Raw genomic sequence first — 21,240 nt, forward strand, 5'->3', positions numbered from 1 at the left:
CTACTAATAATGGTTGGGGTTTTGTAAATTTAAGCAATATGCTGGTTTTCATGATATTAAATTAAATAGTTTAATTGTGAGTGCTGATAAACACTAAAAACTTTTAAATAAAAGTTTCAGCTTTAATTATTAAAAAGGAAAAATATATGTCTGACATAATCATAATTTGCATAATATTTCATATTCAAGAAGGTAATCTTTATGAAAATAGTGGGGCTTGCTTTAACTTGACAAGCAAGCTGTGTAAGTTATGTCCACTTAAATCAATAATCACATTTATTCACAATAAATCAATATATCTATTGATAAAATATCCTTCTTTATGGAAAATTTTGTACATGTGGGTACATAATAAGAACACATATGAACAAAGATTATGTGTGTGTATAAGCTTAGATATTCATTCTATGTCAACACATGCCCAAAAAGATAGCTCTAAGTATTAAGTTTAGAGTATAAAATATAATTAATTTTCTATTAAATTATAAAAGAAAGTTTCTAAAACATGTTCAGAGAAAAATAGCAGCATTTATAATTGAAAATAGAAACAAAGAATAGAAAATAAGAAAGAAAAACATATCTTACAAAAAATAATATAACTATAAAAAAAGAACAGAAAAAGTTGATTTCCCAGTGAAACATACTCACTCTGGGCAGAAAGAAAATGACTAACATATCAAAATGGACAGTTAGAAAATAGTTTGTTTAATAATAAAGGCTAACTCAGTGAAAATCTACTATACTTCCTAGAATACTTTGATGATAGGAAAAAGATGAGTAAATTATTTCTCAAGTGTGATGTATCTAGGAAATAGATTAGTGAAACAAAAAGAGTAATATCATCACAGCATACAAACAGAAAATTCACATATAGAAGCAAAAAATCACAGTTTACATTGCATTCATGTTTAAAATCAAACATCACTTTTTCACATTCTGAAGATTACCCCCCCCCCAAATATGGAAAGAAAAACAAGCCAGGGCTTTAATATAATATTTTTTTCAACCTGGAACAGCTGCAAAAAACAAATCTTGCTGGAGATAAGCTTGGTTATAAATATCAACATTCCCTTTAAATAAGGGAGTCCAGTTTTCATACCATCTGCCTCTTTCTAAAAGGGAAAAAGATATGAAAATCATAAACCAGGGCATTCTCTTTCAAATAAGGCATTTAGAAATGAATGTAGTGAAAAGGCTGTGAACTGTTCTGAGTCCCTGCCTTTAAACTTGCCTTGTTTAGTTCAGATCAGAAAATGGGATTTTATGAAAGTAAACAACTCTTAGTGCATGAATAAACTGATGAAGCAATTAATAAAGAAAAATATAGTTTTCCAAATTTTTCACATTATTGGCCATAATCACAATCTCTGGATGGTCCAAAATTCTCCCTAATGAATCATATTCCTTACTGCTTATTTTTTAACTACATTTGTCACTTTTGTTACCTTTACTTTTTCCAAAACTTTTTTACAGCCTGTTCCAAAGACTTTCATGTTATCTCATTCAGTACAAAAGTCTAGTTCCTAACAGAACTGGACTTTTAATACAGATTATATCCTCTGCAAAAATCTTTCCTATGCCTCTCTCAACACAGTGGTCTTTTCATACTTGAGTTTCGATTTTATCTTAAAACCTTTATTCATCTTTTGCCCTTAATTATTTTTCATTCTTTGTTAATGACCTTGTGATTGAACATTTTAATTTTTCACTGTACCACATCATTACTACTTCAATAATGAAGTTCATAAACTATATCCATTTTTTAACTCCTTAAAGCATACACAAGAAAGAATAGGTGTAAGATGGTCTACCAAGTAGTTACAGAGTGGTATAATAGAGACAGCTACATAAAAGAATATCCAGTATAGTAATACTGAGACCACTTGAGAGAAAATAGAAGAAACATAGAACAGAGAAAATGGCATCCTTTACTTTAACAATATATATAAATGTTTAGTCAATTCCCTGAATTATAGAGGTAGAATTCTGAGAAGCTACTAAAACAAAAGCACCTAGGGAGCTTTGGCATTATTCATTCTCATTCTCATGTTTATTCTTTCCCTTCCTCTTTTTCTCATACACACATAAACATACCCCTATATATTGCAAACAAAAGGACAACGACTGAATCTTTAATCATGGCATCTGCAGTTATTTTGGTGCTAAAATGCACTTAAATGTGTTCTTCATAGGAAAAATATGTCCTAAGACTTTTCACTTTCATTCTGTTTAAGCCATGGAGCACTTAGTTCTGTAATTAAATAAAATAAAGTTATTTTACAAATGACATTTAATTGTTTTCTTGGAATGCTGCATCTTCAGTGTGTAAGGAGGGAGGAAAGGAGAGATTTCTTCAAAGTAATGGTCAATAATATTTAAAATAAATAACCATATTATAGCAATCAATATTCACCTTTTTTATGAACAAGTATACGATCAGTGTTGCAAAAGAAAAGTTATTTTTACCTTAGACCTATCAACTATTACTTTTAAAATGTTAAAAAGTTCTTTTCATATTAAATTTAGTCTATTGCTTATTTTCTGACTTCCCTCCACTAGAATGTAGTACCACAATTGTTTGTACACTAAATAATCTCAAACAATTAGAACACTGTGGACATAGTAGACACTCAGTATATTTTTGAGTAGATATATTTTTCAGAAGACTGTTACATTAACTTAAAACATCCACATTTTATGCTTAATTATTATAAACTTAATTTAAAAATGCTTTGAGTTTTAAAATATTACTATAAGTTCTCTATCTTTTATAAGAATATGAGCCTGATAAAGTATGAGTTAACTCTTCCCTGCTTTAACTCGTTTCCTTTCTGGTTCTGTTACTTTTTAGTTGTTTATGAAGTTAAGCTCATTTATCATTTTTTAAAATCAGTACAGTAAGAATTCCTATCCCATGTGGCTGCTGTAAGCATTAAATTAAATAGCTAGTTCATTTAAAGTACTTGACATGGTGCTTCTCACATAGTAAGTGCTCGATAAATGTTGTTAGTATTATTACATCATTCTGGCTTAATCAGTTACTCATTGTTGAGGCACCATACAGTCCAAATAGGTTTTTTTAGACAAAAAAATAATAACCTGAACTTGATGAGCTCACATTCATTTAAAAAGTCAATGAGATACAAAAAGAAAAGAATGGTCTCATAATATGTACCTTATGTGTAACTTAATTACATATAAATTGTACCTTTTCTGCTATTATTTGGTCTCCTAACTATCTTCTATAATCAGCTAAGTGGTTTCAGCAAAAGTATCTTTGGATAACTTTTAAAATGCCAAATTACATATGCTGTCTTCTTGTTAGTGTGTTGAAAACTTTGAATAAATAGATTATTACTTATATGTTTACAGTATATGTACATAATCAGTATGCAAAAATACTTTCTAAAATGGAAGGCTTCTGAACAACAACAAAAATCTTAAACACTAGTCCCCATTTTTTAAACTAACAACTGAATCTCTTATCTTTGTCAGAAATCTCCAATTATTCTCCATTCTAAGAAAAGAATCTTCTCAGTTCAACACTTCCACGACTTCTTTGATATTCTCTTATCAGGAGTTCAGGAGTTGTAAACTCTTGATGTTATTTCTAAGTCGATATGTCACAATTTCTCTCATATATCCACCACGTGCATTGGGCAGGTCAGTATGGTTCTTTCTACTAGAGCAGTAGTCTGACATTAGATAAAACTGGTTCTTTCAATGACCAGACTTGAATTTGCAGTAATAAGTTTAGCATCCCAAATAATTAAAATGCCCATGGGTCTAACATACAATGGCAAACAAGAAATGCAATTTCAGAATATCTTTAAATTATAGTACATTCCAATGTCTTCCAAAAAACTTTAAGAAAAATATAATAAGTATTCCAATCACTTCTCTATTTTCTTTTTGAAAATTAAACTTCACTATAACATTATAGTATTTTATTTCAGTCTATCATCAAAAATGATTTTATAAAAACATTGGATAACTACCTCACTAATTTTAGAAAATTTTCCTCTATTATAAAATGATTGGGTCTTCATTATCACATTAACCAAAATTTGGGAGCAGGGGATAGGTTATATATCATGGGCCCCTCTAATGGAAATAGCATACACAAATTCATTTAAAATGTTTATTTTCAAATTATTGCTGAACGCTAAACAATTTAAAGAAAAACGCAACTGAACTTCCCAAAGCAATTTTTGCTGTAAAATGTGTAATCTGATATTTTACAAGTACAGAACACTACCCAGCAACTTCTCAGCCCCAAGGTGATCCCATCTCCCATTTGACTCAGTAGCCATTCCAGCTTGCAGGGCTCTCCTGAAACCCATCTTCGTTTCAATCTGGGCACATGAGCTTGTTTACCAAATCACAAAGAAAACATAGATCTTTAGGTAATGCCAACTGACTTTGCAAGCTTACTCTCACTCTCTCACACACAGCAACATACACATTTACACACACACTAAACAAAAATCCACATACACATGCTCAGGCACAAACACTGCCAGTGTAAGAAGTATCTTACTTCCTCTGTGTCCTGGAGTCCACCCCATAAACACTTTCCTGTCTTTTTACCTTTTGTTCCCCTCCTTTTCTTTCCTCTGTCATTGTCTTTATCCAGGGTCTCACCAGCATTACTGCATTAGTATCATAATTGGTCTTACTGTCTCCAGTTTTTCCTCCCCTCAAAGCCATCCCCCACACTGATTCCAGAATAATATCTCACATGAAAACTCTAATTCAAAAAGATACCTGCACCCCAATGTTCATAGCAGCACTATTTACAATAGCCAAGACACGGAAGCAACCTAAATGTCCATCGACACATGAATAAAGAAGATGTAGTATACATATACAATGGAATAATACTTAGCCATAAAAAGAATGAAATAATGTCATTTGTAGCAACATGGATGGACCTAGAGATTGTCATACTGAGTGAAGCAAGTCAGACAGAGAAAGACAAATATCATAGGATATCACTTACATGTGGAATCTAATAAAAATGATACAAATATGGGATTAACATATACTATACTACTACATATATATACTACTATATATAAAATAAACAACAAGGACCTACTATATAGCACAGGGAACTATATTAATATCTTGTTATAATCTTTAATGGAAAAAATCTGAAAAAGTATATATATATATATACACACACACACATATATATGTATATATACATATATATATAAAATCACTTTGCTGTACACCTGAAACTAACACAACATTGTAAATTAACTATACTTCAATAAAAACAAAAAAAACAAACAAAAACAGGAATAATCTCTCACAAATTAAATTTAATCAAGAAATTCCTCTGAGGTATATTATATCATTCAGTGCTCCCTAAGTCCTTTAGGATAGAGCTCTAATTCCATAGTGTGCTATAATCTAACCCCTGTTTTCCCACTAATCTCTTTATCTGTCTTTATCCCACGCATGCACTATACCCCAACTACTTTTAACTACTTGTAGTTTTCTGAAATGATCATAATATGTAACAGCTTACTGGGTTTGCCCATGCCCTTCCTTTCTCTGAAAATGCTTTCAAATACTTCTTTACGTGGGTATCTTATACTACTTTAAAACAGTAGAAAAGATGGTAGTCATTAATTCTGTTCACATATCTTCCAATTTTCCTTTCCCTTTGCGTAGAGGCCAGTATTGTACTTCACAGTCCCCCATTTGAAATAAAGCAATTTGCTTTGACCAGTGAAACTCTATATGCCAGTGCATAACTAGCCACTCTTTCTTCTCACTTCTGCAGTGATCATGGAAATACATTCAGATGAAGTCTTCAGTGTCTTTGGTCACTGTGAGTCCCTACCAATCCAATTTGGACATGTAGTCTGGGTGAGAAATAAACATTTGTTGTGCTAAGATTGGGAGAATGGGATTGACTTGTACACTGCTATATTAAAAATAGATAACCAACAAGGACCTACTGTATAGTGGAAGGGAACTCTGCTCAGTATTCTGTAATAACCTAAATGGGAAAATAATTTGAAAAAGAATAGATACATGTACATGTATAACTGAAGCACTTTGCTGTACACCTGAAACTAACACAACATTATTAATCAACTATGCTCCAATATAAAATAAAAATTTAAAAAGAAAGATACTGAGCTTTGGGCTTCTTTGTTCCTACAGCATAACCTAGGCTATTTGAGTGATTCAAAGGGTTACATTTTTCAGGAAGACTTTCATGAGCCCAACACAGTCTGATTAAATGTTGCTTCCCCAAGTAATGATAATGTTCTGTTCATACTGCTGCAATTTCTACCTCCTTCAAAGTGTACTTCTGAGGGCAGGAACTGTGTATTTCATTCCTTATCCTCACCAACTAGCACTGCTCATGGTAAGTCCTTAAAAAATATTTGCTAAATTAAGCATTCATTCATTCACTCATCAAAGGCCAGGGACTACTCTGGTAGCTAGAATAAAATCAGAGCAAACAAAATCCCTTGCCCTCATAGGAATAACTAATATTCTTGCAAATGATAATGACAGTAAGCAAGACAAATAAGTATAAAATACATAGTTTATTAGGTAAGATAAATGCTAAGTAGAAAACACAGAGCAGGGATATTTTGTAATGGTGACCACGTAAGACCTCATTTAGAAAGTGACCTTTTAATAACAACCCAAAAGAAAGTAAATAAATTGGTCATGCAGATATCAGGGAGAAAGCAATTCAGTAGAGAAAATAATGGAAAAACCCTGAGATGGGAACACGCCTGTCATGTTCAAATAACAACAAGGGGACAGTATGGCTAAGCAAGTGAGTAGTTAGGGATGAGATTAGAGAGGTGACAAGGAGCCAGGTCTTGCAGAGACATACAGGCCAGTTTCAAAGCTTTAGCTTTTGTCTTGAGTGAAATGGGGAGCCATTGAAGAGTTCTAATTAGAATGAGGGGTGGAAGAAGAGAGTAGAAGATAGGGTCACAGATATAATGGGGGCCCATTTTCTTCCATTTTATAACATATTTCCTCTCTCCACAAAACATGTGAGACATAGATATACCAATTAATCAAGAAAGATTTAAAATAATGTTGAATAATAGATATTTTATGATGATCTTAATTTGTTCATTACTTACTATGCAGGGACATTGATTTTAACCAATATATAATTATCAACATATAGTTATGTATCAAAGTATCATAGTGTATCAAACATCAAGAGAGATCAAATATTTAATGTGGCAACAAATTCTCATAGACAATAATACTAAATGATTTAACAAATTAATCAGATAAAATGTTATAGTTTTATGGATCTTGCTTCATCTTCTTGGATTTACCCAAAATCATAAAATAAATCCAAGTAAAAACATTTCCCCATTGTAATCCTGCCTCCCATAAAAAAGAACTAATTCCAAACTCAAGTTCATTGCCAAAAACAAACAAATCAAAACAAGAAAAACAAAGTGAAAGAAAACAAACCACAAGTCAAAACACCTTTTGGCAAATGTTAAATCAAATAAACACACCTTGTGCTGTGTCCTTGAGGCTGCCAAGTCTTAACTCTGGAGAGATGTCAAGGAGTAAGATGTTTCCAAAGGCAAGATCTTTACTGAGGAAGCTGCGCTCGCATTCCTGGAAAATTCAACTCCAGATACCAATAATAATACTCTTGGTTGCTTTTTCTTACTGGAATCCAAAACAGAGTTTATGGAAATATTAAATGGATGATCTCCAGTTCCTTAACATCCACAAAATAAAATCACTGTGGTAGCATTTTCCAAGTTGTGGTTTGTGGTTTGCTAACTCTGTTATATGTTCATTCAAATTAAGTTTCTATGGCCATGTATACTTGAAAAACATTGCATACTATTCCCCCTTTACACAAGGTACACTTTCATAAAAAAGCTCTGAGAAGTCCTATAATAGAAAAGCCTATTTAAATTTACTTGACCCAATGTGTCCTAAATTTTTTTAAGTAAAGACCCCCTTCCACTGTAATAAACAGTAACACTATTTCTGCAGATCACACTTGAAGAATGGTTCATTGTATAGTGATTATCTGAAAAGTACTAAGAGATGTTTCCACTATATTTTAGACTTAAATATGAATGTAGAGACTAATTTTAATTTATTTTCTGTTATTGCAATTTGTAGAGTTGACCTATAAATATATTTATTCAACCATAATTGTTAAGTACATGTTACTTTCTAAACCAAATGCCAATTAAAAAGCAACAAGGAAAACATTCAAATAATGTATGGTTTATTCATTTTTGTTCAATGAATATTTATTAAATACTTATTATGTGCCAGGCACTGAACTTATCTCTAGCTTTATGCCACAATTGCTCTCACATAGACAAGAGTATCAAATTTAAGTGGTTCCAAACTGCTGTCTAACAATAATAATCAACATAAAATTTAACTCAAAGTATTTGAGAATACAAGTTTTACTAATTGTAATTATATCATTAAAAATAGCTTGCAGAGGTGGCCAAGGTGGTGGAGTAGGAAGACCATGAACTCACCTGGAGTTCAACGGACACACCAAAATTACAACTACTTACAGAGCAATTCTCCATGAGAACAACATGAAGACTAGCATATAGGATTTTTCACAACTAAACATATAAAGAAGGGACCACAAGAAGATGAATAGGAGAGGCAGAGATGTGGTATAGTCAGCACACTTCCTCAGGTTGTCAAACAACAAATGAAAAAATATCAAAATCTTAGAGTTCCTCCCCAAGGAATAAGAGGCCTGAGCCCCACACTAAGCTCCCTAGCCTAGGGGTCCTGCACCAGGAAGACAAATCCTCAAATGTCTGGCTTTGAAAACCAGCAAGTCTTATGTTTGGGAGAGCCAGACAGCTATAGGAAACAAACTCTCTGCTCTCAAAGGGCATGTACAAAACTTCACATGTTCTGAATCCCAGCACAGAAGCAGTAGTCTGAGAGGAACCTGGGTCAAACCCACTTGCTGATCTTGGAGAGCCTCCCAGAGAGGCAGGAGGTAACTGGGACTCCCCATGGGGATGGAGAAGCTGGCAACAACCATTTCTGGGAGCTCATTCTACAGCAATACCACCAGCATTGTCAATCCCCATTTTGAAATCCTCCCTCAAGCCATCAGTGGGATAGCAACAGACCCATGCCTCCCTGGACTGTGTGGACAGCCGCCCAGAGACTTGGCCATGCTCTCTAGCAGGCCAGTGCCAGCTCAGTGCCCACCTGGACCAGGCAAACAGCCATGCTAGTACTCAGCCCCACACATCAGCAGGCGAGCAGCAGTCCTATTGCCCCCAGGCTGTACAACCAACTGCATGGGGAGCTCATTCCATCCCCTAGCAGGCCTGCAGCTACCACACAACATGTGGCTTCGCAGCCAACCAGGTTGGGGCCAGCCTCACCTACCAGCATGACCATGGTAGTCAGCCCTGCCACAACAGAGGGCACATGCAGCCCATGTATGGGACACCCCTAAGACATATAGTTCTGGTGACCAGAGGGAAACATGCTGCTGGGCTACATAGGATATCTCTTACATAAGGCCACTTCTCCGAGATGAAGAAACATAATTGACTGATCTAACATGTAGAAATAAACACAGAGAACTGGGAAAAATGAGGCAACAGAGAAATATGTCCCAAATGAAGGAACAAGTTGAATCTCAGAAAAAGACCTAAACAAAGGGGAGATAAGTAATCTACCCAATAAAGAGTTCAAGGTAATGATTATAAAGATGCTCACCAAATGCAGGAGGAGAATGGATGAACACAATGAGAAGTTCAACAAAGAGCTAGAAAATATAAAGAAGAAACAGAGCAAAGATTACAATAACTGCAATAAAAAAAATTTACTAGAAGAAATCAATAGTAGATTAGATACAGAGGAACAGATCAGCAATCTGGAAGATAGACTACTGGAAATTACCCAAGCTGAACAGAAAAAAAAAAAAAAATTAAAAAATTAGGATAGTCTAACAGATCTCTTGGACAACATCAAGCAAACTGACATTCACATTATAGGAGTCACAGAATAAAGAGAAGAAAGAGCAGATAATTTATTTAAAGAAATAATAGCTGAAAAGTCCCTAACTTGGGGAAGGAAGCAGACATCCAAGTCCAGGAAGCACAGAGATTCCAAAACAAGATGAACACAAGAAGGTTCATGCCAAGACACTTTATAAATAAAATAGCAAAAATTAATGATAACAAAGGATATTAAAAGCAGCAAGTTAAAAGCAACAAGTTATATATAAGGGACCTCCCATAAGGTTATTAAAAGCAGCAAGTTATGTATAAGGGAACTCCCATAAGGCTATCAGCTGACTTTTAGCAGAAACTCTGAAGGCAAGAAGGTAGTGGCACAATATATTTTAAATGATGAAAGGGAAAAACCTACAACTAAAAATACTCTACCTGGCATGGCTTTCATTCGGATTTCATAGAGAGATCAAAAGTTTTACAGACAAGCAAAAGCTAAAAGACTTCAGCACCACCAAACCAGTTCTAAAAGATATATTAAAGGGACTCCTTTAATCAGAAAAGAAAAGGCCACAACTAGAAATATGAAACTTATGAAAGGAAAAAAAAAACTCACTGATAAAGGCAAACATACAGTAAGTCAACCACTTATAAAGTAGGAAGATTAAAAGACAAAAGTAGTAAAATCATCTATATCTAAAATAAATAGTTAAGGGACACAAAAACAAAAATATAATATCAAAAACATTAAACATGGTGGTGGGGGAATAAAAATACAAGACGGTTAGAATGCCTTCAAACTTAAGAGATCATCAACTTAAAATAATCACACACATACATACACAATACATATGTGTGTGTGTATATATATATATATATATATATATATATATAGGTTGTTATATATGAACCACAGGGTAACCACAAATCAAAAACCTAAAATAGATACCGACACAAAAAAAGAGAAAGGAATCTAAACATAACACTAAGATAGCCATCAAATCAACAGGGAAGCAAAAGAAGAAAGGAGAAAAAAAAAAACAAACTACAGAAACAACCCCAAAACAATTAACAAAATGACAATAAGTACATGCATATCAAGAATTACTTTAAATTTAAATGGACTTAATGCTCCAATCAAAAGACATAGAGCAGCTGAATGGATTAAAAAATTAAGATTCATACATATGCTTTCTACAAAAGTCATTACAGTTCTAAAGACACACAGAGACTGAAAGTAAGGAAATGAAAACAAAAGTACTCTATGAAAATTGAAACAAAAAAGACTGAGGTAGCACTGATAGACAAATTGATTTTAAAACAAAAACTGTAATAAGAAACAAAGTATGATATGACATAATGATAATGGGATCAACCCAACAGGAAGATATAACAATTGTAAATATAAATGCACCCAATATGGGAGCACCTAAATAAATAAAGCAAGTATTAACCACTATGAAGGGTGAAACTTACAGTAATACAGTAGTAGAAGACTTTAACACCTCACTTATATTAAAGGACAGATCATTCAGACAGCAAATCAGTAAAAAAACACTGGCCTTAAATGACACATTAGAGCAGATGAAATTAATAGATACATATAAAATATTCCATCCCCAAACAGTAGAATACACATTTTTTTTCAAGTGCACATGGGTCATTCTCCATAATAGATCACATCCTAGGCCACAAAATAAGTCTTCATAAATTTAAGAAGACTAAAATCATATCAAGCATCTTTTTCCATCAAAACGCTATGAGACTAGAAATCAATTACAAGAAAAAAAATATTACAGAAAATACAAGCATGGTGGAAGCTAAACAATATGCTACTTAAAAAACCAATCAGTAATAGAGGAAATCAAATGAAGTAAAAAAATACTTGAAAACAAACAAAAATGGAAACACAGCAATCCAAAATCTGTGGGATGCAGAAAAAGTAGTTCTAAGATGGAAGTTGACAGTGATACAAGCCTACCTCAGGAAACAAAAAATCTGAAGGAAACAATATGGTCTTGCACCTAAAGTGATAGAAAATAAAGAACTAAGAAAATCCAAAGTTAGTAGAAGGAAAGAAATAACAAAGATCAGAGCAGACATAAATAAAACAGAGACTTAACAAAAAAAAAAGAGGGAGAGAGAGAAAAGTTCAATAAAACTAAGGGTTGGTTTTTTGAAAAGATCAACGAAATGGATGAACCATTAGACAGACTCATCAAGGAAAACAGAGGGCTCAAATAAATAAAATGAAAAATGAAAAAGGAGATGTTACAACTGACACCACAGAAATACAAAGGCTCATAAGAGATTACTACAACCAATTATGTGCCAACCTAGAAGAAATGAATAAATTTCTAGAAATGTACAATCTCCCAAGACTTGATCAGGAAGAATTTAGAAAATATTGGGTTGGCCAAAAAGTTCGTTTGGGTTTTTCTGTAAGACGTATGGGAAAACATACATCTTTTTCTGCAAGATGTAATGGAAAAACCCGAATGAACTTTTTGGCCAACCGAATATGAAGACCCCCAATTACAAGTAATGAAATTCAGTCATTAATAAATAAATTAATATTAATTTACTCAATCATTAATTAACAAATTCAATCAGTAATAAAAAAAAAGTATTCTTAACAAAGTCCAGGCCCAGATGGCTTCATAGATGAATTCTACCAAATATTTAAAGAGTTAACATTGATCCTTCTCAAACTATTTGGAAAATTGAAGAGGAAGGAACACTTCCAAACCCATCTTACATGGCTAACATCACCCTGAATACCAAAACCAGAAAAAGAGACCACAAAAAAGAAAATTACAGGCCGACACCACTGATAAACATATATGCAAAAATCCTCAAAAAAATATTAACAAATCAAAAAATACATTAAAAGAATCATACACCATGATCGAGTGGGATTTATCGCAGTGACACAAGATGATTCAATACTCACAAATCAATCAATGTGATACATTACATTATCAAATTTAAAAAAAAATGATCTCAATAGATGTAGAAAAAGCTTTTGACAAAATTCAACATCTGTTTGTGATAAAAACTCTCGACAAAAATGGGTATAGAGGGAATGCACCTCAACATAATAAAGGCCATGTATAACAAACCTATAGCCAACATTATACTCAATGGTGAAAAGCTGAAATCATTTACTCTGAGACCAGGAGCAAGATAAAGATGCCCACTCTTGCCACTTTTATTCAACCTAGTATCAGAAGTCATAGCCACAGCAATGAGAAAAGAAAAAGAAATAAAAGAAATCCAAATTGGAAAGGAGGAAGTAAAACTGTCCCTGTTTACAGATGACATGAACATATATATAAAAATATATATACATATATATAAAATATGTATATACTATATAATTTATATACATATATAAATACATAGAAAATCCTAAAGACACCACCGCAAAACTACTAGAACTCACCAATGAATTCAATAAAGTTAATATACAAAAATTGTTGCATAGCTATACACTACCAATGAACTATCAAAAAAGAGAAATTAAGAAAACAATCCCATTTATAATTGCCTTTAAAAGGATAAAATACCTAGAAATAAATCTAACCAAGGTGGTAAAAGTCCTGTACTCAGAAAACTATAAGGCATTGATGAAAGAAATTGAAGCCACACAAACAATTGAAAAATATACTGTGCTCATGGATTGAAATAATTAATATTGTTGAAATGACCATACTACTCAAGGCAATCAACAGAGTCAATGCAATTCCTATCAAACCCCAAAGGATTCTTTACCAAACTAGAACAAGCAATTCTAAAATTTGTATGGAAAAACAAAAAGACCCAGAATAGTCAAAGCAATCTTGAGAAAGAAGAACAAACCTGGAGGTATCACCCTCCCTGATTTCAAACCACACTACAAACTACAGTAATCAAAACAGTATGATACTGGCACAAAAAAAAGACACACAAATCAATGGAATAGAACAGAGTCCAGAAAGAAATGCACACTTATACGATCAATAAATCTATGACAAAAGAGGTAAAAGAGGTAAGAATACGTAATGGGGAAAAGACAGCCTCTTCAATAAATGGTGTTGGGGAAACTGGATAGCTATATGCAAAAGAATCAAGAGGGTATTATGCTGAGTTAAATAAATCAGGTGAAGAAAAAGACCAATACTGCATGATCTCACTTACATGTAGAATCTAAGAAAACAAACAAACAAACAAAACAAAATGAAAAGAGACTCATAGATGCAAAGAACAAATGGGTGGTTACTAGAAGGGAGAGAGGTGGGGAGGTGGGTGAAATAGGTGAAGGGAATTAAGAGATACAAACTCCAGTTATACAATAAATAAGTTACAGCATAAGGAATACAGTCAATAATATTTTTATATGGGGACAGATGGTTACTAGACTTATTGTGGTGATCATTTCATAATGTATTTCAATACATACTGTACTGTATGTATTCAATACATACTGTACATACATACGTACTGTATTTCAATTAAAAAAATAGCTTGCAATTTTTAGACTATTTGAAAATAATGATGATAATTCAGGTCAAGAGTCACAATATGAAAGCATAGTCTTTTAAAAAAAATGATGCTGCAAAAGAATAAAGTTGAACTCCTACTTCATACCATATACAAAAATTAAGTCAAATCAAGTCATAGACCTAAATGTAAAGGCTGAAATTATAAAATGCTTGGAAGAAAACACAGAAGTAAAACTTCATGACCTTGTGTTAGGCAATAGTTTCTTAGAAACAACATGAAAAGCACAAGCAACAAAATAAAAGATAGGTAAATCGGACTTCATCAGAATAAAACAACTTTTGTATTCCAAAAGACATGATCAAGAAAATGAAAAGATAACCCACAGAATGGGAGAAAATATTTGCAAATTGTATAACTGATAAGGGTCATATACAGACAATATATGAAGAACGCTTACAACAGTAAAAACACAAATAACAATTTTAAAATGTGCAAGGGATCTGAATAGATATTTCCTCAAAGAATAAATACAAATTGCCAATAAGCACATGAAAAGATACCCAGTATCATCAGTTATTAGGGAAATTCAAATCAAAATCACAATTCAAATCATACCCACAAGGATGGCTATACCAAAAGACAGATAATAAGAAGTGTTGCTGTGGATGTGGAGAAACTAGAACCTTCATACATTGTTTGTGGGAAAGCAAAATGGTGCAGCCATTTTGGAAAACAGTTTGGTTGTTCCTCAAAAAACTAAACAGAATGGCCATGTGACCCAGTAATTCCACTCCCAGGTATATATGTGAGAGAAATGAAAATGTATGTTCCCATTAAAATGTGTACACAAATGTAAATAGCAGCATTATCCTTATAGCCAGAAAGTGAAAACAATCCATGATAAACAGATAAACAAAATGTGGTATAACCATATGATTGAATATTATTTCAACATAAAAAGTAATGAAATATTGATACATGGTACAACATGGATGAACTTTGAAAACATTATGCTAAGTGAAAGAAGCCTTTCACAAAAGTCCAATTAATGCATCATTCCTATTGTTCTCTTTATATTAAATGTTCAGAATGAGAAAATCCATAGAGACAGAAAAAGTTTGATTAACGGTGAGGGTGAGAGCAGAACAGATGGGGAGTGACTGATAGTGGGTACTTTCTGAGGTGATGAAAATATTCTAAAATTAGATAGTAGTGATTGCACAACTCTGTGAATATGCTAAAACTCACTGAATTGTACACTTTAAAATGATAAATTTTATGATTGTGAATCATATCTCGATGAAGCTGTTATTAAAATAAAAGAATCACAATAATATAGATCTGTAGTCCTTATCTAAAATGTTTGAGGGACTTCCCTGGTGATCCACTGGTTAAGACTTTGCCTTCCAATGCAGGGGGTGCGGGTTCGATCCCTGGTCAGAGAGCTAAGATCCCACATGCCTCGCAGCCAAAAAACCAAAACGTAAAACAGAAGCAATATTGTAACAAATTCAATAAAGACTTTAAGGATGGTCCAGATTTTTTAAAGTCTTTTTAAAAGACTTTAAATATTTTTTTAATTTTTAAATTTTTTTTTTTAAATTCTAATAAATAAATAAATAAAAATAAAATAAAATGGGCGAGATGTGTTTTGGAGACTATAGAAAGGTAATGTGTCCCATATCTACCATAATTACATGACACTCTTAGAGGAGTATAGGGGCAGCACATCAATACTTCACAGCAAAATCTTATCGATATTGACACTGACTAGAAAAATAAATACTGTATAAGTAGTACTTTGTCATTTCAAAGATGGTTTGCCTCCAATTAGTTTGTGAAAACTTAGAGAAAAATAATTTTTCAAAACTTTTGTGTTTTGAAAATGTGAATAATGGGTGTTGAAGCCTTATAATGATGATGATTAATATTACTAATAATAATAATAGCAGCAGTTTCCATTTACTGTGTTAAGCATGGCGCATGCATTATCAGAAATTCTCATAATATTCCTGTGGGATAAGTACAATTAACCCCAACTGGGAAAACTAGGTTTTCTAATGATTAGGTGACTTTTCCAAGCATGCAGTTAACAAGGTAAGGGTAGAGATTTAAAATCAAATCTGTCTAATCACAGAGCACACTCACTTTCCTCTACAAGGAAGAGTGTGTTCAGATCATTTATCTGAGATATAGACTTTACATCTGTAAAATGGAGAAAAGAAATTGGGGGATTGTTTATATATCCCCCTCAGAGGAAAAACTGTTATAAATATAACATAAATGGGTATATCCCAAGGCAACTTTTGCTTCATGAAGTTATAAGTCATAACATTAAAGAATTTTAGGGAGTGCTGTACTTGAAAAATTTAAGAACAATTATTCTAAATACTAATCTGATCATGTTGCTCTACAGTTCAAAAATCTGAAATGGATCCTCATTGCCCACAAGATGAGAATTGCTTTGCATGACATATAATAGCCTTCTTGGCCTGGGCTAGCAGGTCTTATTGCCTCAACTCCAGCCACTTTTTTTTTTTCCAAATTCTGTTCCAGCTACTGAATTTCTTACATTTCCCAATCACATGACCCTACTGACAGTTTAGTGGCTTTACAAATCTTATTCTCCATGTTACCTTAGCCCCAGCCTTAACTACCTTAAATTTACAAATATCCTTCAAAACCTTGTTTCAATGTCACTTCTTCTGAAATAATTCACCTATACTTGCCAAACAAATATTTGATTATTAAATGATTGACATATAACCTACTTATTAAATGTAGTACATGCTTATCTATCTCTATAAGCACATAGAATTTTGGCATACAATAGTAAAGTACTCATTTTTTCTTCTTACAGTATTGCAGTATTAACTGATTTTTGTCTTTGGAAGTGATATTCTAAAATCTTTACAAGAATTTTGTTTCTAAAGCACAGAGGTGAAAAAGAGAAAATTTGGATTATTAAATATAAAGAATAATAGATTCTTGGTTTTAACCCAAGTCCATATAAGACCAAAGAGTTACTAGGGTAAGTAGAACATTGAAGGGCAATAACTGAGTAAATCTGGGTACCGTGAATTGAAAAGAAAGTTTCAGTCTTATACACTAAAGTCCATATATATAGTTTAGGTTAGAAGTTGCAAAGTTTTTCTGTAAAGGGCCAGATCATAAATATTTTAGGCTCTGCAGGTCAAGAGACAAAATTAAGTTATAACTCAATTTTGTCACTGTGATTTGTAGTGCTCTGAGAAGCAATGCAAAGCTACTACGAGAGCACCGCATTTACATCTCTGTTGCAATTACTCAACACTGCTATTTTAACACAAAAGCAGCTATAGACAATATGTAAACAAATGAGTGTAGCTGTGTTCCAATAAAACTTTAATTATAAAGTTGGAATTTCATATAATTTTCACATTGCAAAATATCATTGTTTTGATTCTTTTCAACCATTTAAAAACATAAAAACTATTCTTGGTTCATGGGTCCTACAAAAACAAGCCAGATGTGGGTGGGCTCCAGGTCATAGCTTGCTGAGCTATGGTTTATTTTTTAATCTATTCATACTCTTGAATTACCAGGTTTCATCTCTGGCATAAATAAATCAAAAAATCACAATGTTTTATTTAAATTTACGTTGCTGTTGCTGAATTAATTTTTACATTATATACCTTCTCATGCAGTTTTTTTTGTTACATTTGAATTTTTAACTAGACTTAACGTAATTATTAAAGCCACCTCTATATTCTAGGGCTCTGAGATATATCATCAGTTTTGTTTGTTTTTTAATATACCATCACTTTTGTATTTATATTGTATCAGCTTCTTATAAATTATTGTCCTTTTTCCCCCCAAAGCAAAAAGTATGTAGTTTAGAGTTCTTTGTATACTTAAGAGTGGTTTTCTGTCGCTGTGTGTGAACAAGACAGATTGCATGGAATTTTGTTTTAAACTCTAAAAATGTTGCTCTGTTGTCATCTCGTATTTAATACTACAGAAAAGAAGTCTGAGACCAGCTTAATTTTTGTTTCCTGATAATAATATGCAATTTTTTTCTCTCTCTTTCTATACACATGAAATTTTTTTTTCCTTTATCATTATAATTTGAAAAAAATTTTGATATTGTGTCTCTGAGTTGTTATATCTCATATAAGAAATATCCTTTCTGCATACATTGGTCATTTTTTAGTTAATAAAACTTTTATTTCCTGTTATCTCTTTGTTTGTTACTTTTTTTTCAAATGTTCTGTTCTCTTGTTTAGGAACAATTAGCTATTTTCTAGTCTCTCCTTCAGAAATTCCAAATGTTCATATAATGGACTTCATCTTTCTCTCTTTTCATGCATTCAGTATTTCAGCTAGGACATTTTTTCAAGTCTATTCTCCACACATTAGATTTTCTACCGTAACATCAGTTCTGCTCTTTACTGCCTCAAATATGAACTTTTAATATGTTATTGTGATAGGCAGAAATGTCCCTCCTCAAAGATGTCCAAGTCCTAATTCTTAGAACTTGTGAATATGTTACCTTACATTGCAAAAGGAACTTTGCAGATGTGATTAAATGAAGAACCTCCTGGATTATCCAGCTGAGTCTTTAAATGTTGTTAAGTTTTCCTAGTTGTGGTCATAATGTATTTGACTACAAAAGAATAGTCAGAGAGATGCAATGTTGCTGGCTTTGAAGATGGAGGACGGGAGCCATAAACCAAAGAATGTGGGTAGCCTCCAGAAGCTGGAAAAGGCAAGGAAACAGTCTCTCCCAGAGCCCCCAGAAAGGAATGCATCCCTGCCAATACCTTGATTTCAGCCCAGTAAAACCTATATCAGACTTTGAAATATAGAAATTATACAGCATGAATATAAAACTAATACAGTTCTCACATTTTTCAGTTTTTTTGTCCTCTTTTTATCTTATTCTCTTCCTAGTGTCACTTAATTGTTGCTATTTTTATATGAAGTTCTCCTATCCATAGAGGCTATGCATTCTTGCATGTGTTAGATATCAAAAAATTCCTTCAAATATTCTTCCTTAGCTTAAAATTCTTCTCAGATTTTCACAGGTATGCCTATGATATTCTGCCAATTTCCTTTTCCCTGGTTTTGTGGGAATTTTTTGTTCCACTTTATTCATTTCAAATGCTGAATTTATCCAGAAAGTCCTGGCATTGAAAGAGCCTGTATAGATCATTTCTACATAGCCCAGTGTTTTCCAAGTGTGTGCATGTGTGGAGGGTGAGGGGGATGTTGAGGGAAGGAGAAGAGACAGAGAATAGACCTCTATGAACAGACAAAATGAAATCAGGAACTGGGATATTCTTTTTAAAATTATACCTAAAAAATATCTAATACACTCCTGCCCAGAAAGATTCAGTGCTATAAACTGCTATAAGTGAATCACTGTGAATAATGAGAATTTTCATAATACTCAAGCATATTCTTCAGAAAAAACTGGTAGAAAACAATAAATCTTCAACTCTTTCTATTCACAAATAAGGAACTTGATGCCTGGAGACATTATAAAACCCAACAAATGATATATCTATTGCTGGAGCCAAGTCTAAAACTTTCAGTCCAGTGCACTTTCTAGCTGGTGTAGGTTATAAACTGTAATCTACAATTAGGATTTTGTCACAGGTATCCATATAATTTCTTATTCTATATCTTGCAATATTTGAATATTTTAAAATTCAAAGTATGTAAAAAATGCTTTTTGTATTAAACTATCTTCCCTTCATCTTCCCCAAAATTTTAAGTTGTTCAATCTAATTGGTCTGCTGTTTTTGCACTTTGTCCTACATAATACTACTATAGAAGAACTAAGCTACTTTATTCCTGCTTCATTCTCCATGTTTAATGGCTTGAAAACCATGAAATTGAAAAGATCCTCTCATTTACAGAACTGTCTCCACCTTCTGATTCAACACAACAGAGTTTGTTAAACCACTGAGTACAGAGTATTTATCTTTCTATTGTTAACATTTCAAAACTAAAAAGTAAGCTAAGAAGTCATCTTTTCTTTTTGATGAAAATATATACCTACTCACTATATTGTTGCAAAGATACTTAACACTTGTACCATATAAGAAAGAATTAAATGTATATAATAGGGGTGAAAGAAATTTAGCTTATATGATTCTTATATGTTCAGTAAGGATATATTCAGTCTTAAGGATATTAAATATGATGAACTATGTACTGCTATTTTCCATTAATGTAATTTTAGTCATTCTGAGAGAATACCAAAAAATAACTACATTCTAAGCAGTGTTTTTATTAAGACCTTCACATTTAGAGTCAAATCTATTCATATCAAAAACATGGTAGATACTCAATAGATGAATGGATAAAGAAGATGTGGTGTGTATATATACAATGGAATATTACTCAGCCATAAAAAGAATGAAATCTTTCCATTTGTGACAACATGAATGGGCCTAGAGGGTATTATGCTTAGTGAAATAAGTCAGACAGAGAAAGACAAATACTGTAAATTACCACTTACATGTGGAGTCAAAAAAATACAACAAACAAATGAATATAATGAAACAGAAACAGATTCACAGAGAACAAACTAGTGGTTACCAGTGGGGAGACTGGAAGAGGTAGGGGCATGATAGGGATAGAGGACTAAGTGGTATAAACTACTATGTATAAAATAAATATGCCACAAGGATATATTATACAGCACAGGAAATACAGCTAATATTTTATAATAACATTAAGTGGAGTATAATCTATAAAAATTTTGAATCACTTTGTTGTA

General features: G+C 32.7%; 1 protein-coding gene across 7 annotated transcripts in view; it reads right to left on the minus strand.

Moving 5' to 3' along the window:
- TRIQK (triple QxxK/R motif containing) overlaps nt 1-21,240 on the minus strand; it is a 90,813-nt gene that overhangs the window by 66,286 nt on the left and 3,287 nt on the right. For 4 of the 7 annotated variants that reach the window (XM_030862871.2, XM_030862873.2, XM_030862870.2 and 1 more), the window contains one exon: nt 7,527-7,686. The exons of 1 other annotated variant lie outside the window; for it this stretch is intronic. The gene's annotated coding sequence lies outside the window, so the exon portion shown is untranslated. Of the gene's footprint in view, nt 1-7,526; nt 7,687-9,750; nt 9,800-21,240 lie in introns of all 7 variants that reach the window. 2 more of the 7 variants (XM_060287359.1, XM_060287358.1) reach the window with 1 other exon arrangement.

The sequence above is a fragment of the Globicephala melas genome, chromosome 17 (assembly GCF_963455315.2).
Source record: "Globicephala melas chromosome 17, mGloMel1.2, whole genome shotgun sequence".
In the NCBI taxonomy this organism is placed as follows: domain Eukaryota; kingdom Metazoa; phylum Chordata; class Mammalia; order Artiodactyla; family Delphinidae; genus Globicephala; species Globicephala melas.